General features: G+C 45.4%; 1 long non-coding RNA gene across 1 annotated transcript; it reads left to right on the top strand.

Annotated features, from left to right (window-relative positions):
- The first annotated feature begins 86 nt into the window (after positions 1–86).
- Positions 87–8,378, top strand: LOC144712394 (uncharacterized). The gene is made up of 2 exons (XR_013583784.1): positions 87–805; positions 7,832–8,378. It is a non-coding gene; the product is annotated as an uncharacterized LOC144712394 (long non-coding RNA).
- The last annotated feature ends 12,387 nt before the right edge of the window (positions 8,379–20,765 follow it).

The raw sequence follows: 20,765 nt of genomic DNA, 5'->3' as shown, positions 1-20,765 counted from the left end.
GGACCTTTGTAGCCCGCTTAGGGCCCATCCTTTCCCCCTTATAAGGGAAGAGGCGGCGCCCTAAGAAAGTTTAGACCTGTTTAGAAGTGAACAAGGGAAGGAAGAAGAAGAGGAGGAAGAAGGGGAAAGGAAGGAGGAAGAAGGGGAGAGAAGGGGGGAAGCGCCGCCGACTCTCCTGAGCGCCACGCCCCCTCATCTCCCCTCCCATCCTCCATCGCCTGCCCCGCGCGCCACCGGCGGCCTTCGTGCAGATCGCCATGCGCACTGTCGCCGCCGTCCCCATCGCCGCTGCCGACTCCTCTACCGCGTTTTCAGCCACTCTCGCGCCCTCGTCGCCACTGCCGAGCTGCCGCGTCCGCCATAGGCCACTGCTGCCGCCCCGCCGAGCTGCGCCGCCGCTGACGCCGCGAGCTGGCCATTCCCGCATCCGGTCAAACGCCTGGACGACCGAGCGGTCGGATCGACCCGATCGGTCGGACGACCCTATCGGCCAGTCCGATCCGACCCGATCAACCGGGCTGGTCGAACTGGTCAACCTGACCATGGCCGACGATTCTGATGGTCTGGTTGACTTGGTCAAAGGGTCCGAACGAGCTGACCGAGCTGTCGCGTCACTCCATACGAGCCGAACCAGCTGAATCGCACGAACGCAAGCACTTTCGACTCCACCTCCCCTCCGTCGCCGTTTGCATCGTTCCAGCACCACCACTGCGCGTTGAGCCGCCGTGACTTCTCAGGCGCCCACCATTCAACCCGCTCCACTCCAGCTGTCGACGAACCACCGCACTACAAGCCCGTCGTCGAGGTACGCCGTACTCTCCGACGCTCATTTATTTACTCTTTTCAGTGTATTTTCGTTCCGACTCCACCGCGCTTGGGCTAGGTAGGTGAGTGAGGTTAAACGAGATAAAACCTACGTCTTTGAGTGTCTTACCAGTACGGACGAGTATGCCCGTTACGTGCGAGCCCTGCGGACCGAGTCCATTCAGTCGTAGACGTCTTCGTCACTCCGACAAGGTTCGAGAGACCTCCGCCGCCGTCACTCTGCGACCCGTCCAAGCTAGGAGCTCAGCACCTCCATCGAGTCGGCGCCTGCACGTACGACATGTAGGACATTCTTCAACACGTAGTTACATAACCCATCAGGGTCACCCATCGGACGACGACACCGCCGTCTCCCGATACGTATCATTTATCGTTGTCAAGCCATCATACTCGGTGATGATGGGATGATGTCTAGATGTCCGTCCTACATCATATTGGTATCAGAGCCCGGCTGTGGACGCTCACAACACGTCTCCGACTCCGCTTAGACGTCATCCTTGCATTGCATGGTTTTTTCGTAAACCATCTAGGTTACCCTAGGACATGGCTATCGAGACGCGATCTAGCAGGAGGGCACAACCCGGAGGTTCGACCTCCCTGAGACGCGCCGTATCGTCGCCCAACGAGAGAGGCTCCTGCACGGCCCTCTCGGAACATCGTCTCGCGACATCCGTAGGCGGCCCATCACAGCCACCTACGGAACCCGCCCAGACCGCACTTGCCGACGCGAGTGCCCCCCGACCGACACGTACTCGCGATCACATCGGTGCACGTCGTGGACCTCAACGGTCCCTTTGGAACTCCCCGAGATCACTAGGTGCCTCGTCACTTAGTGAAAATGAGGATAGGGCAACGACAAGTCGTCGCCCACACGGGAAGGCTCCCGTTGATGAGGCTTTGCCGAGGGCTGCCGCCACACGCGACCAAGGAGCAGGACGCGCATGAGGACGACCGCGCCGACAACACTGACTCCGGGAGGACCCATCCGAGGAGCAAGGGGCGTATCTCCGCACCATAGCTGACTGCACCGAGCACGTTGAGCGGTTGCTCACGCACCCACTACCTCCCGTACCCAACGCCATACCGGCTCTCGTGGCTCCAAAGCGAGCCCACAACCCGTCCCACATCGCGCGACACTTAGATCGTCTGAGGAGTCCTTATGACGATGATGAATACGAGGAGCACGACTAGAGGCCAGACGAGGAGCTTCGAGATCAGGGCCCCGCCCGAGACCCCGCACGCGACACACCGGACGTCTGCGCTCGGGATAGACGATACCCACGGAACGACTCCGATCGTGGGTACAAGTCCGATTTACCGGTCCGCCGAGACGAGTACATCCGACCATACGACCGAAGATCGGAGGCCGACATACCGGCCCGCTGAGATGCCTATGTCCGGCACGACGACCGTGGTTATGCAGCCGACCCACCGGCTCGTCGAGATGAACACGTCTAACGCCATGGCCAACGATACGTGACCGACCGTCCCACCCTGACGAATACGTCCCGCGCTACGATCGTGATTACGATGCCAACCTATCGTCCCGCCGCGACGACTACGTCTAGCCAAACGATCATAGATACGACGTCGACCCACCGGCATGCCGTGACGACCACGTCTTGCCACCTTACCCCCGCTGGTACGAGGAACATGATGAGGTTCCCCGATACCCATCACGCGCGATGCCCGATATCCACGCGCCTTGCGACAGTTGTCCTCGAGACTGGGATGACCACGATCGCCACCCGACCCTGCCTCAACGACGCGTCAACCCGCATCACGAGGATCACCCGGATCCCCAACGACATTCAGACGATGATGAACATTGACGAGAGGAGCACTCCGCTAGGATCTAAAGGAGCGTGCGTGCCGACGTCACCGTCTTCAAGGGGTCGAGAAAACCCAAGGAATTCAGCGACTGGGAGTTGAGCATGAATTCCTATTTTCGGTGGTACCGCATGGACGACGACTTATGCATCGAATACGTGGAGACGAGACTTGACGGACAGGCCAAGATCTTCTGGGAGAACGAGCGAGTCACCGCCGAGCGACGAGGACGGCCCATCACGTCCTGGGCCGACATGGCGCAGAAGATGAGGAGTAAGTACATGCCACAATAGTACCAGATGCCATTGTTCCTCACGTGGCTTGACCTTAGGCAGGGTCAACTCTCTGTGACGGAATATATCGAGGCTTTCGAGGAATGCCAGATGCGATGTCGATTCGAGGAGGACCCACGAGTCATCATCGGTCTGTTTGCCCACGGGCTTCGACCAACCCTGCGCAGCGAAGTTCTTAAGTGCAACCCCGTAGAGGTCGACGAAGCCTACCACCTAGTGGAGCACATGGAGCATCCGGGCGACGAAGCCCCGCGCACGCCTCTCACACTACGCCCTGAGCGACATCCGCTCGCCCCGCACCGCCCGCTATCATTCGGGCCTCCTAGACTACCGGAGGGCAAGGAACCGCCCCTGTCACCTCCGTGGGTTCCACCCCACCCGCTTGGGCCGTCATGAGCGATACTCTAGCCCGCAGCATTACCGTCAGTCAAGCACCACTTACATGCTTCAAGTGCCAAGGTAGAGAGCACCAAGCCAGCCAGTGTTCATCTTCGGCTCTCTTGATCGATATGGAAGAGACCACACAGGACCCGCCTGGAGACCTGGATCTGATACGCGAGGATGATTATCGCGCTGACGAGGATCTCGCAAACGGGTACGACCCCCGACCCTTGGGTTGGGTACATCTAGATAGCGGATGTGGGCATGACCCCGGCCCCCGCTCCATGCCCCAGCTCTCGGCGTATTGCCAGCATCACCGCCGATCGCCCGAGCACTAGTGGGACGTCTGTCCCATTTGACGATGTATCGCAGGTCAACCCTACACCTCTCCCGCCGCTACAGCCAGCTGCCGCTCGCCGCCACCCATGGCTGCGCTCGCTGCCATCCTCGGCTGACGCGACACCTGTCTCGAATGGTGACGAGCATCATCATCCCATTCGTGCGTCGGATGAGCATCGTCGTCCTGCTCGGGGATGATTATCTTGGACGGCACGGCCCGCTCTAGGAGGGGTGTCCCGGAAAAGTCCTGCGAGGGGGGCCTCAATTCGTAGAAGCCGAGGGTGTCGCTATCTCCACTTGGTCAGCGCTCCACGGATAGTCGTCGAGGCGTTGGGAGGGCCGACGACTGGTGGGCAGGCCTGTTCAGCTGGCCGGATGACAAAGACGGTGGTGAACGATACGGCGGCTTACGGCAGCCGAGGCAGCGACATGCAATGGCTAGGGGCGGCGGCGTGCGGCGGGCCGTGGACATCGCGGGCGACCGGAGGTGACGGCGGCATCGGCGACCGGAGGCGGCGTCGTGCAGCGGTCCGGTGCGAGGGGGGGGCGGCAGCTGAGGGCAGCGACGTGCGGCATCCGAAGGCGGAAGCAACGCCGGTAGAGGATGACGGCGTGCGACAGCTGAGGATTGTAGCGAGCGGCGGTCGGGTGTAGCGACGGGCGACAGCCTAGGCAAGGGCGGCGACTCCGTGAGAGGGCGGCAGCCTCGTGCGGCGGTGGCGGCCCCGTGCGAGGACGGCAGGCCCTTGCGTGGGCAGCAGCCCTGTGCGGCGGGCGGTGGCCCCTTGGCGACCCGTGTGGCGGACGACGGCCCTGCGACCTGGGACCCCGGTGACGGCGGCGGCAGCCACCTAGGATTCCATCGGCATATCACGACGGAACAGGAGGGGCGGGGGGCGGAACGGGACGGGCGGCCAAGGTCTGCCCCGTTCCGTTCTCCCCTACTCTCTCTCACCCTCTTTTCTTTCTTCTTCTCACACGGGAACGGGACGGACTCTTCTTGTTTTCCAAAATGAGACTTGTCTTCTTCTTACCCTAGGGGTCCTATATATAGGCCCCATGAGTTAAAAAGGGAAAACCCTAAACTAAAACATGAAAATTTAACCTAAACTTAGAAAAAAATACCTAGATAACTTGAGGGCTACGCCATCACTTAGTTTCTCCTAGAGAGGAAGGTCGAAAGAAATTAAAGTTTTGAAGGTCCATCTAGAGTGTTCTTGGTGCCTTGAGTACTGGGAGTCAAGAGCCTGATCTGTATTAGAAAATTTCCTTGATCCCAATGGAATATAGGGATCTAAGGTTAGTCTATTGCCTTACATTGGTTGTCTCCTTCACATCCCTTTAGTTAGATGTGCATCCTCATTCTCATCACCTTCTTCCATCATCTCACCCTTCCACATTCATCTCTGATCTTGATCTCATCACTTTCGTCTCGTATAAAATCCCTTAATCATCTAGTCCATCATATTCTTCTCCATCTCACAGCCAACTATCCATTCTTCCATCACATCCACTAGTTAGATCATTATCATTTCTTATTCCACCATTTTATTTCACCATCATCCATTCACCATCTCATCATCCTATCTTCTTATTCATCTTATACTTCCATCATCACTTCATGTCTTCATCTATCTCACTCTCTCATTTCCATTTGATATATCCACGTCCTCCTACCTATTCCTCATATTATCATTCATAGCATCCTTATTAAATAATTAGTATCTCCCTCTCACCATCTTGTATTCATCACATCAGAATACCCTATTTTATATGTATCTCGTCTCATCCCTCTTCAATCATGATTTAAATATTATTTAAGCCTTAATATATGTCCCTTGTAGGAACAACCCTTTCTCATCACGAACTAATCAAATTGTTCTATGAGCAAAGTTTTATAAATTATTATTGATCATCTCAAATATCAAAAAAAGTTAATACCCTAATTTTGAGTTCATCAAGCTTCAATTACCTTGAGGGGTGTGGCTGTGCATGGCTTCGGTTGTGTCTTCCATCCTAGCAACTTCAGTTGTGTGCAATACCCATATTCTAGGGGCCGTGCATGCAGTTGTTGTTTCATAAACCCATTTTTTATTGTGTTATCTCCCTTTTTAGAATTTTCTTGCCAATATAATTAGTACACTAAAATGAACTTAAAAAGTAGAGTTCAAATTCATTACCTTAGTTATGCATAATTTGTAGTAAAATTATGACAAGGAGGAAGAATTATGTAACATGTGACTTACTGCGTGAAATATAATTTATCCCGGACCTATGTCTCATAATCAAGTCTTTTGGACAAAATGTACTTTTTAGAATGATAAAATGCATGGATGACTTTTGATATGTCAAAGTGGTCCTTAGACCTGAGTCACCATCTGTGCCTCGTGGATAGATGTTTCTAGAGGCCAGAGATGTCAAATTCTTGAAAATTCTTACTCAATGAAGCAAGAATCACAGATTCCATCCATGCAAAGGTGATGGTTCTTTTCATATGTTTTGGTTTTCAGATTCATTTTAAATTTGATATTCCATACTGTAATCAAGTACGGATCTTATTGATTACAATCCCAAGATTTTCCAACAATAGTCTCAAAGATAGGTTGTTGGCTTTGATCTACAAGAAAACCATCTAAAATGGCATCCAAAAAGTTATTTAAGATGTTGTTTGGCAAATTGCATAGGCACCGCCAGTCGTGAACATTACATGTACTAGCAATTGTGCGAGTGTGTACCAGCCTCAACGGTACCCATTCGGGCTGCCAAGGGCAAGGGTGATGGAGGGCCATCCGGATGACCAAGCCCAAGTTCGTCAGCATCCACACCGTAGAGTCCGAGCCAATGCGAAGAGCCCGAGCTTCAAGTATCAAGCTTGATGATAGGTCTCCTATGTTTTAGGCTCCTTGCGTCTTTTTTCATGTTTTTGGTTTTATTCGAGCCATTAGGGGAATGTCCTTCTCACTTTGGATGTTTCCCCTAATTTGGCCCATTAGGGCAACCCTTCCCACCCTATATAAGAGAAGGTATGCCCAAAGGACCATCTGGAATTCCACTTTGAGAAATGGAAATTTGAGTTGTGCTTCTCTTTACGGTTCCCACCCTTCTCCTCCATGGAGACCTACCTTGTTGCTTTCTAGAGTACATTTGAGGGAGCCGACACCAGACGATCCACCGCCACCAGGTTCATTGTCACCAATGTTGTTGCCGTCACCGCTGGCTGCTGTCACGTATCCTCGCTCATCTGTAGAAGCTCTGTCGTATCACGCCGCCAATGCTCACTGTCTGAAACACTCGCCGCTGCCACCCAGCCACAGCCACTGTTGTGGCCCTTCATCTTCCTTCAACAGATGCAAATGAAAGCCCCATATCAGCCTCACACAACCGTTGGCTTGCCCCCTCCAGCCGCACACGCCGATCTGCCACCCGCGCCCATACACGAGTGCTGCCCCCCCTCGGTCCACCGCCTCACAATTGCCGGCAGCATATGCACAACCGCCTTGCAGCCGCCGTTGACTGCCATTTCGGTCGCTGCCCCACTGTCGTTTTGACCGTCGTGTAGCCCGCGGGACCTAGATAGCGTGCTTCATGTACCCTATTGCTGCTTGGACCATTCATCTCCTGTCCGAGGCTGTTCGCCATTTGCCGTCGTCACCTAGTCAATTGACCAGTGGTCATGATACCCTCAGTTGAGCTTGGGATCCTCTGACTTCCTCTCCGATGATCAGTTACGACTGCCACGTCTTCCGAGTCCTAGCCCGCATGTCACATTGTCTCTCCCCTTCTACCCAGTATTATTACTTTCTTCATTGTCATCTCGCTTGCTCCTCTACCAGGAATTTTTGAATCATAGGTTTAGCCACCAAATAGAGAGATTGGGAATTTTTTTCCTAGTGTCGGATTCATATCACTCTCAACGATTGTCGTGGACGCTTGTGGACAGTAATTGTCCTCCACCCCGTTGGCCTTCGATCTAGTCTCTTGGGTCATTGGGAGCTTGTCCGCTTCCCTAGACCCCTCGGGTCATTTATCTTGTCCTTCGCCCCACGTCAGTGGTTTACATTGTATATTCTCATTGATTTTACTATGCCTGCATCATCCGTCAGTGTTTGCATCATTGATTATCTTCTTCTCCCTGTGGTGTAACACGAGCCGTTTGATCCCAGCATTGTTGTGTTACATCAAAGGGCAGCAGCTGTCAGCAGTGATAGTGCTAGTAGGAGCATCCAGAAACATCGCTATCGCCAGTGGGAGGGCCCACCGATGCCAATTGCCCGAGATGCCAGGCCAATACTAGGCAGGTGCATGAGTCAATGCCTGCAACCTCTAATAACATACATTCTTAATAGGTTAAAATGAATATATTTACAAGTTTATTTAAATTAAATTGGTTATATATGCTTGTAATCAAGCCTAAAATGATTAAATCCATTTCAGAATAAAGATTTGAATTTTGTGGATTTAAGCGTTTTATGGATTTTTATGACATCATACTCCAAGAGACATTTTTTGATTTGAAATCTGATTTTTGATGAATTTTTTGACATTAGATTCATGAAGATTTAATTTTTCTATAAGTTTTTGCTTTACAATATTGTTGGCATTATATTTAATCCAATGTTCATCATTTCCCTCTCTTCCGTATATAAACCCCTCACAATCCAATGTAATAATCACTCTTGTTTCAATCTTAATCCAAGATTTATTGGCTTGTGTGCAATTGTTCTTGAGTTCTCATAGTTTTAATGAGATTTGGGTAGATCAAGGGCATTCTAGAGCAAGAGCTGCTGGAGAAGTGGAAGAGTCTTGATCACGTTGGGCCTTGGCGGGTGTGACAAAGAGGTTTGATCATTATTTCTTCCCCTCATCTCTATCTGTTCACCTTTGTCTACAAGTTAGTCTTGGAGCAGCTAGCCAACATCCAGACGGTTCCAACGCCTCCAACATCTGGACGGTTAAATTTATTTTATTTTATTATAAATTCAAAATAATTCTGAAAATTTTTTTTAATAATTCCCAAAAATCATATTTTATCTACTTTTTCCTTTTAGGATTAATTTTAATATAGATAAAATTTCTTAATAATATTTTTAATAAATCTAGTTACTTTCTAGGTAATAAATTGTAAGTGCAAATCTACTAAAAATATATTTTAAACTGAAAATTCACTAATCATAACTTTGCTCCTCTGAGGATCGACCCTTACTCTCCCTAGGCTAGTAAGGTTTATAAATATTGTTGTCTTAATTCAGAAAACCTAAACGACTATAACTAGTGATTGTTTTATCACCAATATACCCCAAAATCTGAGTTATCAACTACGAGGATTGACTCGTGTAAGATCATGTCGCCAGCTCATTGTGTAGGTCCACAGTAACTTCATCCTGTTCAGATTTGAGCTCCAGGTATGGCTTCAATCTCTTACTATTTACTTTGAATTATTGTATTGTGTTTCAACATGAAATAAAAAAGTCCATAATCAAATTGTTTAACTATAATAAACGGTCCATCCTAGCTGCTCCTATGCTTCCTCAAAAATAACTTCAATCGTTATGATGCCAAACTTCCTGATTTTCATAAAAATTTCTCTGATTTATTTTTTGGTCATGAAAATCCTTCATTTCGGATTTTTAAATTACCAAGTTCCCATATGCCTTGTTCCTCAACTCTTGCAGCTCCTGCAAATGTAGAATGCGGCTTTTTTTCATATCTTTTAAATAGAGGTTTAATTTCTGTATTTCCCATTAAGTTTGGTGCTCGATCTCCACGTGAAGATGACAAGCTTTCCCAAATATCAGTCTATAAGGGGACATCCCAATCGGTCCCTTATAGGTGGTTCTAGAAGAACATGATGTATCGGGCAATAATTCACTCCAATCCTTACCATCCAGCCATATGAGCTATTTAAGGATCTTTTTTTCCCGGTTGCAAACTTCAACCTGGCCATCGGCCTGGGGATGGTAAGGAGGTTCCATCCTATGGTGAACTCGTACTTCTTGAGTTACCTGAAATATGAGTTATTAAAATGAGATCCACCATCACTTGTGATCGCTCTAGGATACCCAAATTGGGAGAATATATTCTAACTTCAAAACTTTAATACTACTTAATGGTCATTTGTCCTTGAGGGAATATCTTCAACCCACTTAGACACATAATCCATCGCCATCAGAATTTTGTCATGCCCATATGATGGAGGAAAGTTTCCCATAAAATTTATGCCCCATAAATAAAATATTTATATTTCAATTATGGGTTTTAACATCATACCATCATTCTTTTTAAGGTACACAATAGATTGGCATTTCAAGAAATTCTTCCAAAAATCAAATGAATCTATTGGCTCATTCAAGGAACATGTTTCTCATCGATTACCGACTATTTTTAGACCCAAATCCCCTTGATTCTCCTAGGATGACGTAGGATATGGTCAACTATCAAACCTTAAATAATCATCCGCGTTAGTACTAGTGCGTCTAGAAATCATCAAAGAATTCTTTTATGATATTTCATTACCTTGGCAAAAGAATTTATTACATCCGATTTTTTTAGCCTTCTCTTATACTGAGGGCGAACAATCCAATCTTGACCAATCAATCATCTTCATGAACTTCTTATTGTACCTAGACTAAGATTATTTAGAAATCCATGACTACGAATTCGTACGCCATAGCTAAAGTACAATCGTTCATACACAATACGTCTTTGGTGTCTCAGATGTAAGGACCACCTACACAACCATGACATGAATCAACCTAATTGAAAATTTTGTATGATATCATTCAAGAATTTGTACCTATCGATTAGGTGAACTCTTTCCACTAAAGGGTACCACTATCTATCTTTAGTGTCTCCACACTAATTTATAAGGGGTCGGACATACTCATTGTATGAGCTAGACTAGATAGTGTTATTATATATGGATACGTTGATGTGCTTCTCGAGGAATATTTGAATAGAAATATTTAAAACATATGCTTAAAGACTAATGATATCTATATTACAATCTTATAATAATTTCTCTAAGATGTACACATTCATGGACTTCATCACAAACATCACACATGGATTATACCGAAAAGATTATATTAATGAATAATGAAAGAGATGTGGAAAAAATATATTTGGCTTGGCAACCACATATACTTCCATCAATGATGATATTCGATAAAGAAGAGTCACTATGTTGGTGCCCTAGTCAAGATTGTTTACAAAAAATCTAGAGAAATATTTGATAACATAATAAAGCAACTTTCGATGGAGACATGAGCGGCATGCAATCCATCAAACATTCCGTATACCATTAAATGTTCATTGATAAAATCTATTCATTATAATTAACATGTGATGCTAATAATAAAGTCTATAATTACATAAAAAACTAAGTGAATTACTATGATATTATTAGGAGATCACTAGTATTCAAACAAATATACTAAATACTTGTATTCATGGGATATTTTATAAGGAAATCAAAATGTCAAGATGGATTAGTACTATAATCCCACACATATGATAAGTATGAGAAATCCCGTAGCATATAGTGTAGTTACCCGAAGGACAAATATTGAGAACTTGTTGGGTTTTGTGCTTTGGTTCGCCATGGAAAACATGTTTCCATGGATGCGTAAGCATGTCGATCGATTCACAATCGACCTTTAAAACGAATTATTGAATGTACCTTTTTGAGGAACTTATTCCACCCTTGACATGATTACTTTGAGGTCATTCTGAAGCCGTTCACGCGTCCGGCCTCTAGAAGTATCCACACGATCACTCGGCGCTTGGATCTTCACCTCTTCGTCTTCAACTCTTCTTGAGACTCTCACCTTGGTTGATGTAGAGAATGAAGAATGGGAGGGGCTCTCAAATCAAACTTTCATGGGTGCTTAAAATGAGACCACTTTCCCTCTTTATATTTCACTTAAGGTTTTTTTCAAAAACCCTACAAAGTAAAATATATCCACCAATGCCCTTATGACCTTGTTAATAACTTTAGTGGCCCTCTAGGCCCATGTATCATTCTAATTCATAACTTTAGTGGCCCAATATCATTTATTGACCAACCTTATTAATTAATTATATTGACATATAGATTAATTAAATAAGGATCGATTTAACATAATCAATAGGTTAATTTTCCAGCCTGTGGGGAGCCAAGCTATACCTCGTGCTCTAGAAGATATTGGGTAGCCTCGAACTCTCTCATGGAACCTTTACCGTCATCAGTTACCGTATATGTATAATCAATCATTCGCGCGAGACTCTCAAATGAGTTAGGGTATGGTTTATCGTCAAACCCTAATCCCTCATTCAATTAGTACTGATGTGTAACGGGATCATTGGAGAACGTCTTTTCCAATATCCTCACTACCATGTCCAGTGATTTTTATGCATCGTCTTCATCGAGTCAATCTCCTCTTATACAGAGGGCGGATGATGCCGTCTTGACCACTCAATCATCTCCGTAAGCATCTTACTACATCCAATCTATAACTTATTTGAATAGCATGATTAGAGGCTCATAAGTCATAGTCAAAATGTAGTCGTCCACTCACGAGATGTCCTTAGTGTCTCAGGTCAATGGATCACTTATACAACCGTGACTTGAATCTACATGATTCACGTTTAGGTATAATACCATTCAGGGATTCGTACGGATCAATTCAGTGAACTCTTTCTCTAAAGAGCACCCACTATCTGTCCATAGTGTTGCCACACTAATAGCCACATTATCAACTATACTTATTATAATTAGGATCAGCTAGTGTTATTCTATCTGGATAATTCGATGATTGTCTCGACTATCCATCGAATAGGAATATTTAGAATACATGTTTAAAGAATAGTGATCATTGTATAATTATCTCATCATAATTCAGTAATCCATTGCATGTATTCATGGACTTCATTATAAACATCACACATAATCATAATGAACATAAATATTTTATTCAATGAACTTAAATAAACATGGTGGTGTGATATGCTTGGAGGCCACATAATATCCATTACTTCTTAGGGAAAAGAGTTCAATGAATATGATTCTTATGAATCCCTAAGTGTTATTATGCCAAAATTTTAATTAGTGTTGTTCAAGTCACGATTATATAAGTGGTTCTTAGACTTGATACACCGACGATATATTGTGTATGGATAGTTGTACTATGACTATGACCTACGAGCTCCTATTCATGAAAGTTTAAACTGTCTTCGCTCAATTACATCAATCTAAATACAAATAATTCAGTATTCAATATGTAATTTTTTGGCATGAATTTAAGAGTAGAAATTTCAAGTAACATGATGTAATAAATTCCTTGACCAAGGAAATTCAATATCAAATAAGAGTTCTCTAATGATTTTGATGTAATACGACGACGGCCGAGATCGATCGGCTCGTATTACGTCACAGGAAAAAAAGATGATGAGTTGTTTCGTAGTTAAATGAATGAATGTCGAGTTGAGAGAGTTCCCGTTAAATGAGCAATATTCGGACAACACGGACAGGGATGGAAGTCGATACCAATCACTCGGAGTTCCCGTTGGACCAACTAAGACGTCTAAGGAGCGAGGGGCATTTGACGGACCGAAGATGTTCGACGCCTAAGGATCAACGATTAATCTTCAACCACAAAGAAGAAACCTATCTCTCAACGATGGTGGCTATCCTATAATAATTATCAGAATAAAGCAGGGCAGAGGAACAGATAGCGGAAGATGGCAATGGAGACAGGTAATAATACTGGAAGTAATGGAGGGGAGACTGAGAGGTACCTGATTTGACGATAGTCCACGACGTGGGAAGCACCGTAGTTGACCGATGGACGAAGGTGAGTCGACAGCAGGATCGCAGCGGACGACGGCGGCGGCGGGGGATGGTGCGAGACCTCCGAGTGGAAGGTTTCTTGAAAATAACCACCCAAGAAGGCTGTGATAGAGGGGCGTTTCTTGATCTTCTTGGAGGGCTCTTGGAGAGTGTTGGACAAATCTTGGATGGATCTTGGTGGAGGGCGATGGCGGCGGCGCACGATGGCAGTGGCGGGGACGATAGCCTCCAAGAAGAGGATTCTTGAAAATAACCACCCAAGAAGATTGTGATAGAGGGGCGTTTCTTGATCTTCTTGGAGGGATCTTGGAGAGTTCTAGGCGAATCTTGGCTGGATCTTGGTGGAGGCCAATGGCGGCAGCGGACGACGGTGGCGGTGGGGACGATAGCCTCCAAGAAGAGGTTTCTTGGATGTTTCTTGGGGCCTAACAACCCAAGATTCCCAAGGAGAGGGCGTTCTTGGTCTGCAAAGGGGTGGTTCTTGGAGGCGGTTGGTGGAATCTTGGGGAGGAACGACGGCGACGCGTACCCGGAGTGATCTCGACTGCGATGGTTGACGATGCTTCTCCCTTGATGACGCTTTCTTGAATCCTTGAGACCCTTCGGAGTGATCTCGACGGAGGGCTTGTTGGCTTCAAGAAAAGAACGGCTTCTTGAATCTTTAAGCAACCCAGAGTGATCTCGACGGGTCATTGAAACACGACGCCACAAAGTGATCTCGACGTGACGACACGGGCTCTAACCACGGAGTAATCTCGACGTGGGCGAGGCTAGCCAACCCTCTCTACACACTAACTACGATATGGTGGAGACAAGAGTTGGAAACTCTCTTCAACAAATGACTCAAACCTTCACTAACCCGACTGTGCGTGACATGTGCTTGCTTTATCTACAGGCCGCACTCAATCTTTCTTTCAGAACCAACTTGCCCATTTTTCTTGATTTGGAAGAAGTTCGAAAGACAGGGTTACGGTCGGGCCCCCTACCACTAGTCCGACTAGCTAGTGAGCGGCTCGAACGCTCGTCTTCATCTTAATCTTCACGCTCGTCTGAATCCTCATATATTCACCGCTTCCGCGCCTTATTCTTAAAAAAGAGAACCCCCCACCCGAACCCTTCTTAAGACTACCAAGCCCTCTCGAATGAGTTCTACGATAGAAGCTTTCAACGTAGACCCTGGTTTGGCCTTATATAATGGCCTTATACAACGTAGACCCTTGGGCATGCTATCCCCTTATATAATGAGGATAGGTGTCAAGTGAGAACGTGGGGGAGGAAGAACCGTCACGAGATGTGGTTTGGCCTCTCCTTACAATTGAAAATAAAATAAAAATAAAGAAACAGGACAAGGACAAGGCCCAACACCGGCCCAGTTCATGAAATCCAAGAACGAAAAAGACAAAACAAACAAATAAAAGGGAAGATAAGATAATTTACGCGGAGTACTTAAACTCCGGGTCGTGAGCATTGGTGCGAGCAGCTCGTCGTGATTGGAGACGTCCGGGCTTGGTGTCCGCTGGATGGTCCTCCATCAGATTTAGCACAAATTTAATACAGATGATGTATTAAAATTTTATAATTGACCATACTCTATGTTGTCCTAGAAGTGACAAGGTGATGAGGGATTATATTTACACAGTAAGTGATGACAACAAGGTTTCATGGGATATTCATGATAGTCACTTGTATCTTCTAGACCACGAGGGGTAGCTTGGGATCCCACGGGCTAAAAACTCAACATATCGATTGGGTTAAATTAGTCATTAATTAATAATATTTATTGATATTGATAACTAGTAAGGTTTGGAAATAAAGGATAATTAGCCATTGGAGTCATTAACCAGAATTACACATGGGCCTAGGTAACAGACAAGTGGTCTTTTAGATGTTGGAAGATATATATGAAGTTTAGTGGTTTTTATAAAAATTAACAAATCACTCAATGAAATTCACCAGGGTCAGAATTATTCAAGTCTTCATCACTCTTATGCATTCTCCCCTTGCCTCTCCTCCACACTTGATGCAATCAAATGATGTAATAATGATGATGGATCAGTAATGGAGATCATTGAGATGGACGGGGAGATCTGACATCCTAGGGAATCAAGTGGATACATCTAGAGGCTACATGAATGAGAAAATAGTGGGAATTAAGAAATCATAGATTTGATTTGTGCCAAGGTGATTTGATCATCATGTTTTAAACTCAATTACAATCAAGTATATGTTTTCAACTGTGGGAATCATTCAAGTCTCTAGTCAAGCATGGCCATAGAACCCAAAATATGTACTGAGCTCCTTCAACAAACTCAAGGGCTTACTTCATTCTTAATAACATCATCATAGTAAAATACCGCTTATGAACTTGGTAAAATTTATTGTAACCTCATCAGAGCATGAATTGTAATGTGGAAGTTAAAGGAAGAAGAAAAATACTAAGTATGGATGCACCATACAAGATTATTTCATACTTAGGTGTCTCTTTACCCACAAGGAAAATTGCACACACCTGTAAGAATCCTCTTGTAGTGTGGCTGAACTCCCAATGCTAAAAAAGTGTTAAAGAAATGTAACATGGGCCGAGAGCTTTGTGTGCATTACACCACATGTCATCTTGTGTGTATCCATCTTGTTTGTAGCTAGCATAGGTGATGGAGGGTCATCCAAGTGAACCAAAACCAGACCACAAACAACCTCACCGCGCAACCCGAGCCGACGCCAAGGATCCGCAATTCAAATACACCGTGTGAGTTATCTTCTTCGTCAACCATGAAACTATGTTGTTTTCATCTTTTCGTTGCTTTGGCGGAACTACCCACGTGCATTGGGGGACTCCGCGTTTGTTTATTTTTTTTCTTTCTTACCATGTTATTTTCTGAACTCATACCGACACTGGGTTGGCACCGTTAGTTTAATTGCCACCCTAACTGCGTGGATTAGGGCATCCCCTTCCCCCACCCTATGAGAGGGGAGAGATGCCCTACACTCTGGTGAGGGAATTTTTAAGAAGAAAGAATGGTTTCTTGAGAGTTCCCTCCCTCTCCTCCTCTTCCGTCGACCCCTTGATTTCTCCTCTCTCCTCCCCATCGTCGGCGACCCCCTTCTCCCTCTCTCATCCATCATCGTTGACTCGTCCATTTCTCCCCTCTCTTCTCCATTGTCGATGACCACCTCACCTCTCTCTCCTCCATCGTCGTCGACCCCCCTTGTTCTCTCCCCTTGATCTCTTCCCCCTACCCTCAATTCCCCGCTCTCTCACCAACCCATTTCTCCACCCTGCGATCCTACCCTCTCTTCTCCCTCTATCTCTCTTGGCCCTTTTCTTCCTTGTTCTTCCGACGACCCCTTTCCCCGATCTTCCCCCTGAAATTCCACCCACCGTTCCTATTTTTGCATTCTCACCAATCTCGTTCTCCACCCCGCGATCTTCCCCCACTCTTCTCCTCATAACTCTCTCTTGATCCTGCCTCTAAACTCCTCTATACATCACTCAGTCCTCCTCTTCTCGTCCTTCCCTTCCTCCCCCCCTCTCATCTTTCCCGCCGACTAATCCAACCATCCCGCGGTGCTTCCTTCCCCTGGTTTCTTTGCTGGTTGACCCGTCTGTGCAATCCCAGAGTGCAGCCGTTCAGTCATCCTAAGTCCTGGCTCTGAGGAGGGGGAAGCCGTTAAGAATCGCTGGCTACCACCGTTGGTCAACTAGTCACCTTTCTCGAGAGCTTCGTGACCGTCGACGATACTCGATCACGGTGGATGACGACCGCACTACAGCTAGCAAGGAGCTTACTGGTTGACTCTCCACCAACCGGGTCGTGCTACAAGCGCAATCGCAGGAGCATAATCCATTCAAGTCAGCGTGTCCACTCTTTCCCCTAACTTGGCATTATTTACTTTTCTCTCACACCGACTGCATGTGAATCGCCTCTTCCGATAACCTATGCATGTTTCTTTCACCTCCCTCAACCCTGTGCCTTCTCCCCCCCCCCCACGTCATTAGCCAGGTGGTGTAGTTGATAGGGACCCGCTTGGGACGCGTGATGGAAATATATGTGGTCGTCAAGCCAATCACAAATTCCACATCTCATTCCATATTCATTAATAGAACATATTCATTATAGTGCACGTGTGATGCGTATAATGAAGTCCATGAATACATGATCAGACTTAGTGAATTATGATGAGATCTTAATGTGGAGATCACTAGTCTTTATGCATGTGTTCTAAACATTCCTATTCGAAGGATACGCGAGAAGGACATCAAAGTTTCCGGATAGAATAGCACTATCTAGCCTCACTCATATGATGAGTATGGCCGGTCCCGTAGCCATTAGTGTGGCGACACTAATGATAGATAGTGGGTGCTCTTTAGGGGAAAGAGTTCACTGAATTGATCCGTATGAATCCCTGAATGGTATTATAGTGAACTGTCAATCCGGTTGATTCACGTCATGGTTGTGTAAGTGGTCCTTAGACCTGAGACACCAAAGACATCTTGTGGACGGACGGTTGTACTTTGGATATGGCCAACGAGTCTCTAATCATGGGATTCTAAACGGTCTTCGCTCGGGTGCATCAAGAAGTACACGAAGGTGATTGAGTGGTCAAGATGGGATCGTCCACCCTCGGTATAAGAGGTGACAGCTCAAGGAAGATGATGCGATGAAGTCCTTGGCCAAGGCAGTGAAATATCGGAGAAGAGTTCTCCGATGATTTCCGAATGCATCAGTACTAACTCGGATGATTGATTAGGGTTTGACAGTTGACCATACCCTAAGTCGTCCAAGGAGCGTCAAGTGGATGAAGGATTATACATACATGGTAATCGATGATGAACAGGTTCCATGAGTGAGTCGATACACACTCCTTTGTATCTTCTTGGACACGAGGTGTAGCTTGGCACCCCACGTGTCAGAGTCTCGACCTATCGATTGGGTTAAATCGATCCGACATTAATTAATCTATATGATGATATAGTTAATTAATTTTGGAAGGCCAATAAAGGCTATTAGGCCACTGGAGTCGTTAACTAGACTGATACATGTGCCTAGAGGGTCACACGCAAATGGTCTTTTGGACGTTGGAAGATATACTTAAGTTTTGGGGGTTTTATGAAAAATACCCACTTAGTATAAATAGGGGAAGGCCCTGAACGAAATTCACCCAGGCCAGAATTTTTCAGGGGCCTTTCCCCTTCTTCTCCACTCTCCCCACACCCCCTCTCCATCCCTGATGTGATCAGGACGACGTAACGACGCCGACGGAGAAAGAATGGGGCTCGTCAATGAGAAGGAGGAGATCCGACGCGCCGAGGACCGCGTGGATACGTCTAGAGGCTGCACACTTGAGCAGCTTGACTCATCTCACTCTGGGATCAAAGAAATCACGAATGAGATTCGTGCAAGGTACTTCGTTTTAATGGTTTTTGTCGATGCCGTTCGATTCGCAAAAAGTCTTCCGCTGCGCATCATTTTGTTCTATTCATCCAGATCTAGGCCTATAGAACCCAACAACGGGAATACTCCGGTAGAGAACTAGCCACCCATGACTAACTTCTAAGTGAAGGCTTCAACCCTGACTGGGGCACCCATGCGTAGGTCTCGAGTCACTCGCCGGCATTCAAGGCACCTGTTCCTTACTAGCCCATCCCGTCAAACCAGAAGAGCCAATTTCCACGTTTGCGATGGCCTATTGTTTTCGTGTTTTCCTGCATCGACTGCATTCTTCTTGTCATCATCCGTTCATTGAAATAGTTGGCCAAATTGTTGTGTTGCAACACGCGCCGATCAATCCCAGTCGCGGGCGTGTCGCATCAATAGGGCATTCATTCTGCATCACATCAGCTTGTTTGGGAGTGAAATCACTAATGTAATAACATTATTGGTGCATCTTCATTTTCTTCATTGTTGATGTTTCTTGCTCCAACTTCTCCATTTAAGATAGCATGGGGGATAAGGTTGTTTACATGGGGACTCTAGAAATGTGATAATCCGCACTAAATCAAGGAAAAAATTCCTTGAGTTCTTCCCCAATGGATACGGATGTTAGTATGTTGTTGGATGCATTATCCAAAATAATGAAACTGATCTGAAAAATAAATTTCAACACTAATGCATCATCGAATGATGATGACTAAATAAAATTAAACGCCTGGAATTACTTACTTTTTGACAAAATGATGTACTAGGTTAGGGCTTCAAGGCCGATCCTCTAGGTTTAGGCCACAGTGTGGTCCTTTTATTTGTGAAATAATGGGAATAAGCTTCCATGGCTTGAAGTCAGCTTCCAACCAATGGAGCATACCATGTTGTAGGATGACATTGCTCTCTAGCATCCACATTGAGCGAAGCTCCATGGATTAGAACCAGAATCTCAATAAGGACTTCTTGATGAGTCTCCATGAAAGTCATTTCTCATAATTATAAAACAAATTATTCATACCTTTTCCTGATTTTGATGCCTTTTATGTATTGTTTGTTCACAATAGGGGCCATCTTAATGATTGATTATTGACAGCTTGATATGTCCTAAACTCATTAACTGCTCAATGATGGGCTTAAACCAGATGTATGGTAATCATAAGTAATTTACTATGTATTCAACTAACATCACATTTTTTAATATTAAAATTTTATAAAGATCATATATTCTTGTTATCATGGCTGAAAATAATCGATCATATTTTAAGAATGATATTTTGAAATTTCGAATTTTGGGATTCTTATAGATTGTTTGACATCGAGTTGGTAAACAAACTAATTTTGAACTTTAGACTATATGTTTTAGATTTATTTTAACACTTTGTGGGTTTAAATTCGCTTGATTACAATATATTCTGATGTGCGACTTATTGAATTGATGCACTCGATTGTGGTCAATCATTGGGTGTGACCAATAATTGGTTGTTGCCAACAATTAGTAGCCCCAATCGTTGCACTAATCATGAATTAACACTTGAATTAAAATGTATAATTTTAATTGTAATAAGTGCAACATGATGTCAAACACATGGAAGATTGATAAATTTCCTGATGTAAGTCCCAATTAATGCACCAAACCCATTAAATAAACCTATTTATGTGGCAAAACTTGATTTGATGAAGTAAAAAATACATTTCAAACTTGTATACATTACTGTTAATTCACGTCCAAATTTTAAAATGTGACTGGTGAAAACTCAAATGTGGATTTTTGTGCCATTCATTTTGAAATTTTCAACGACTATGGGACAAGAAAAAAAACCCACCCTTAAACTTTGTTTTCATAAATTTTTG

Source organism: Wolffia australiana, chromosome 14, assembly GCF_029677425.1.
Source record: "Wolffia australiana isolate 7733 chromosome 14, ASM2967742v1".
Classification (NCBI taxonomy): Eukaryota; Viridiplantae; Streptophyta; class Magnoliopsida; order Alismatales; family Araceae; genus Wolffia; species Wolffia australiana.
This window is presented reverse-complemented; position numbering and strand designations above follow the sequence as displayed.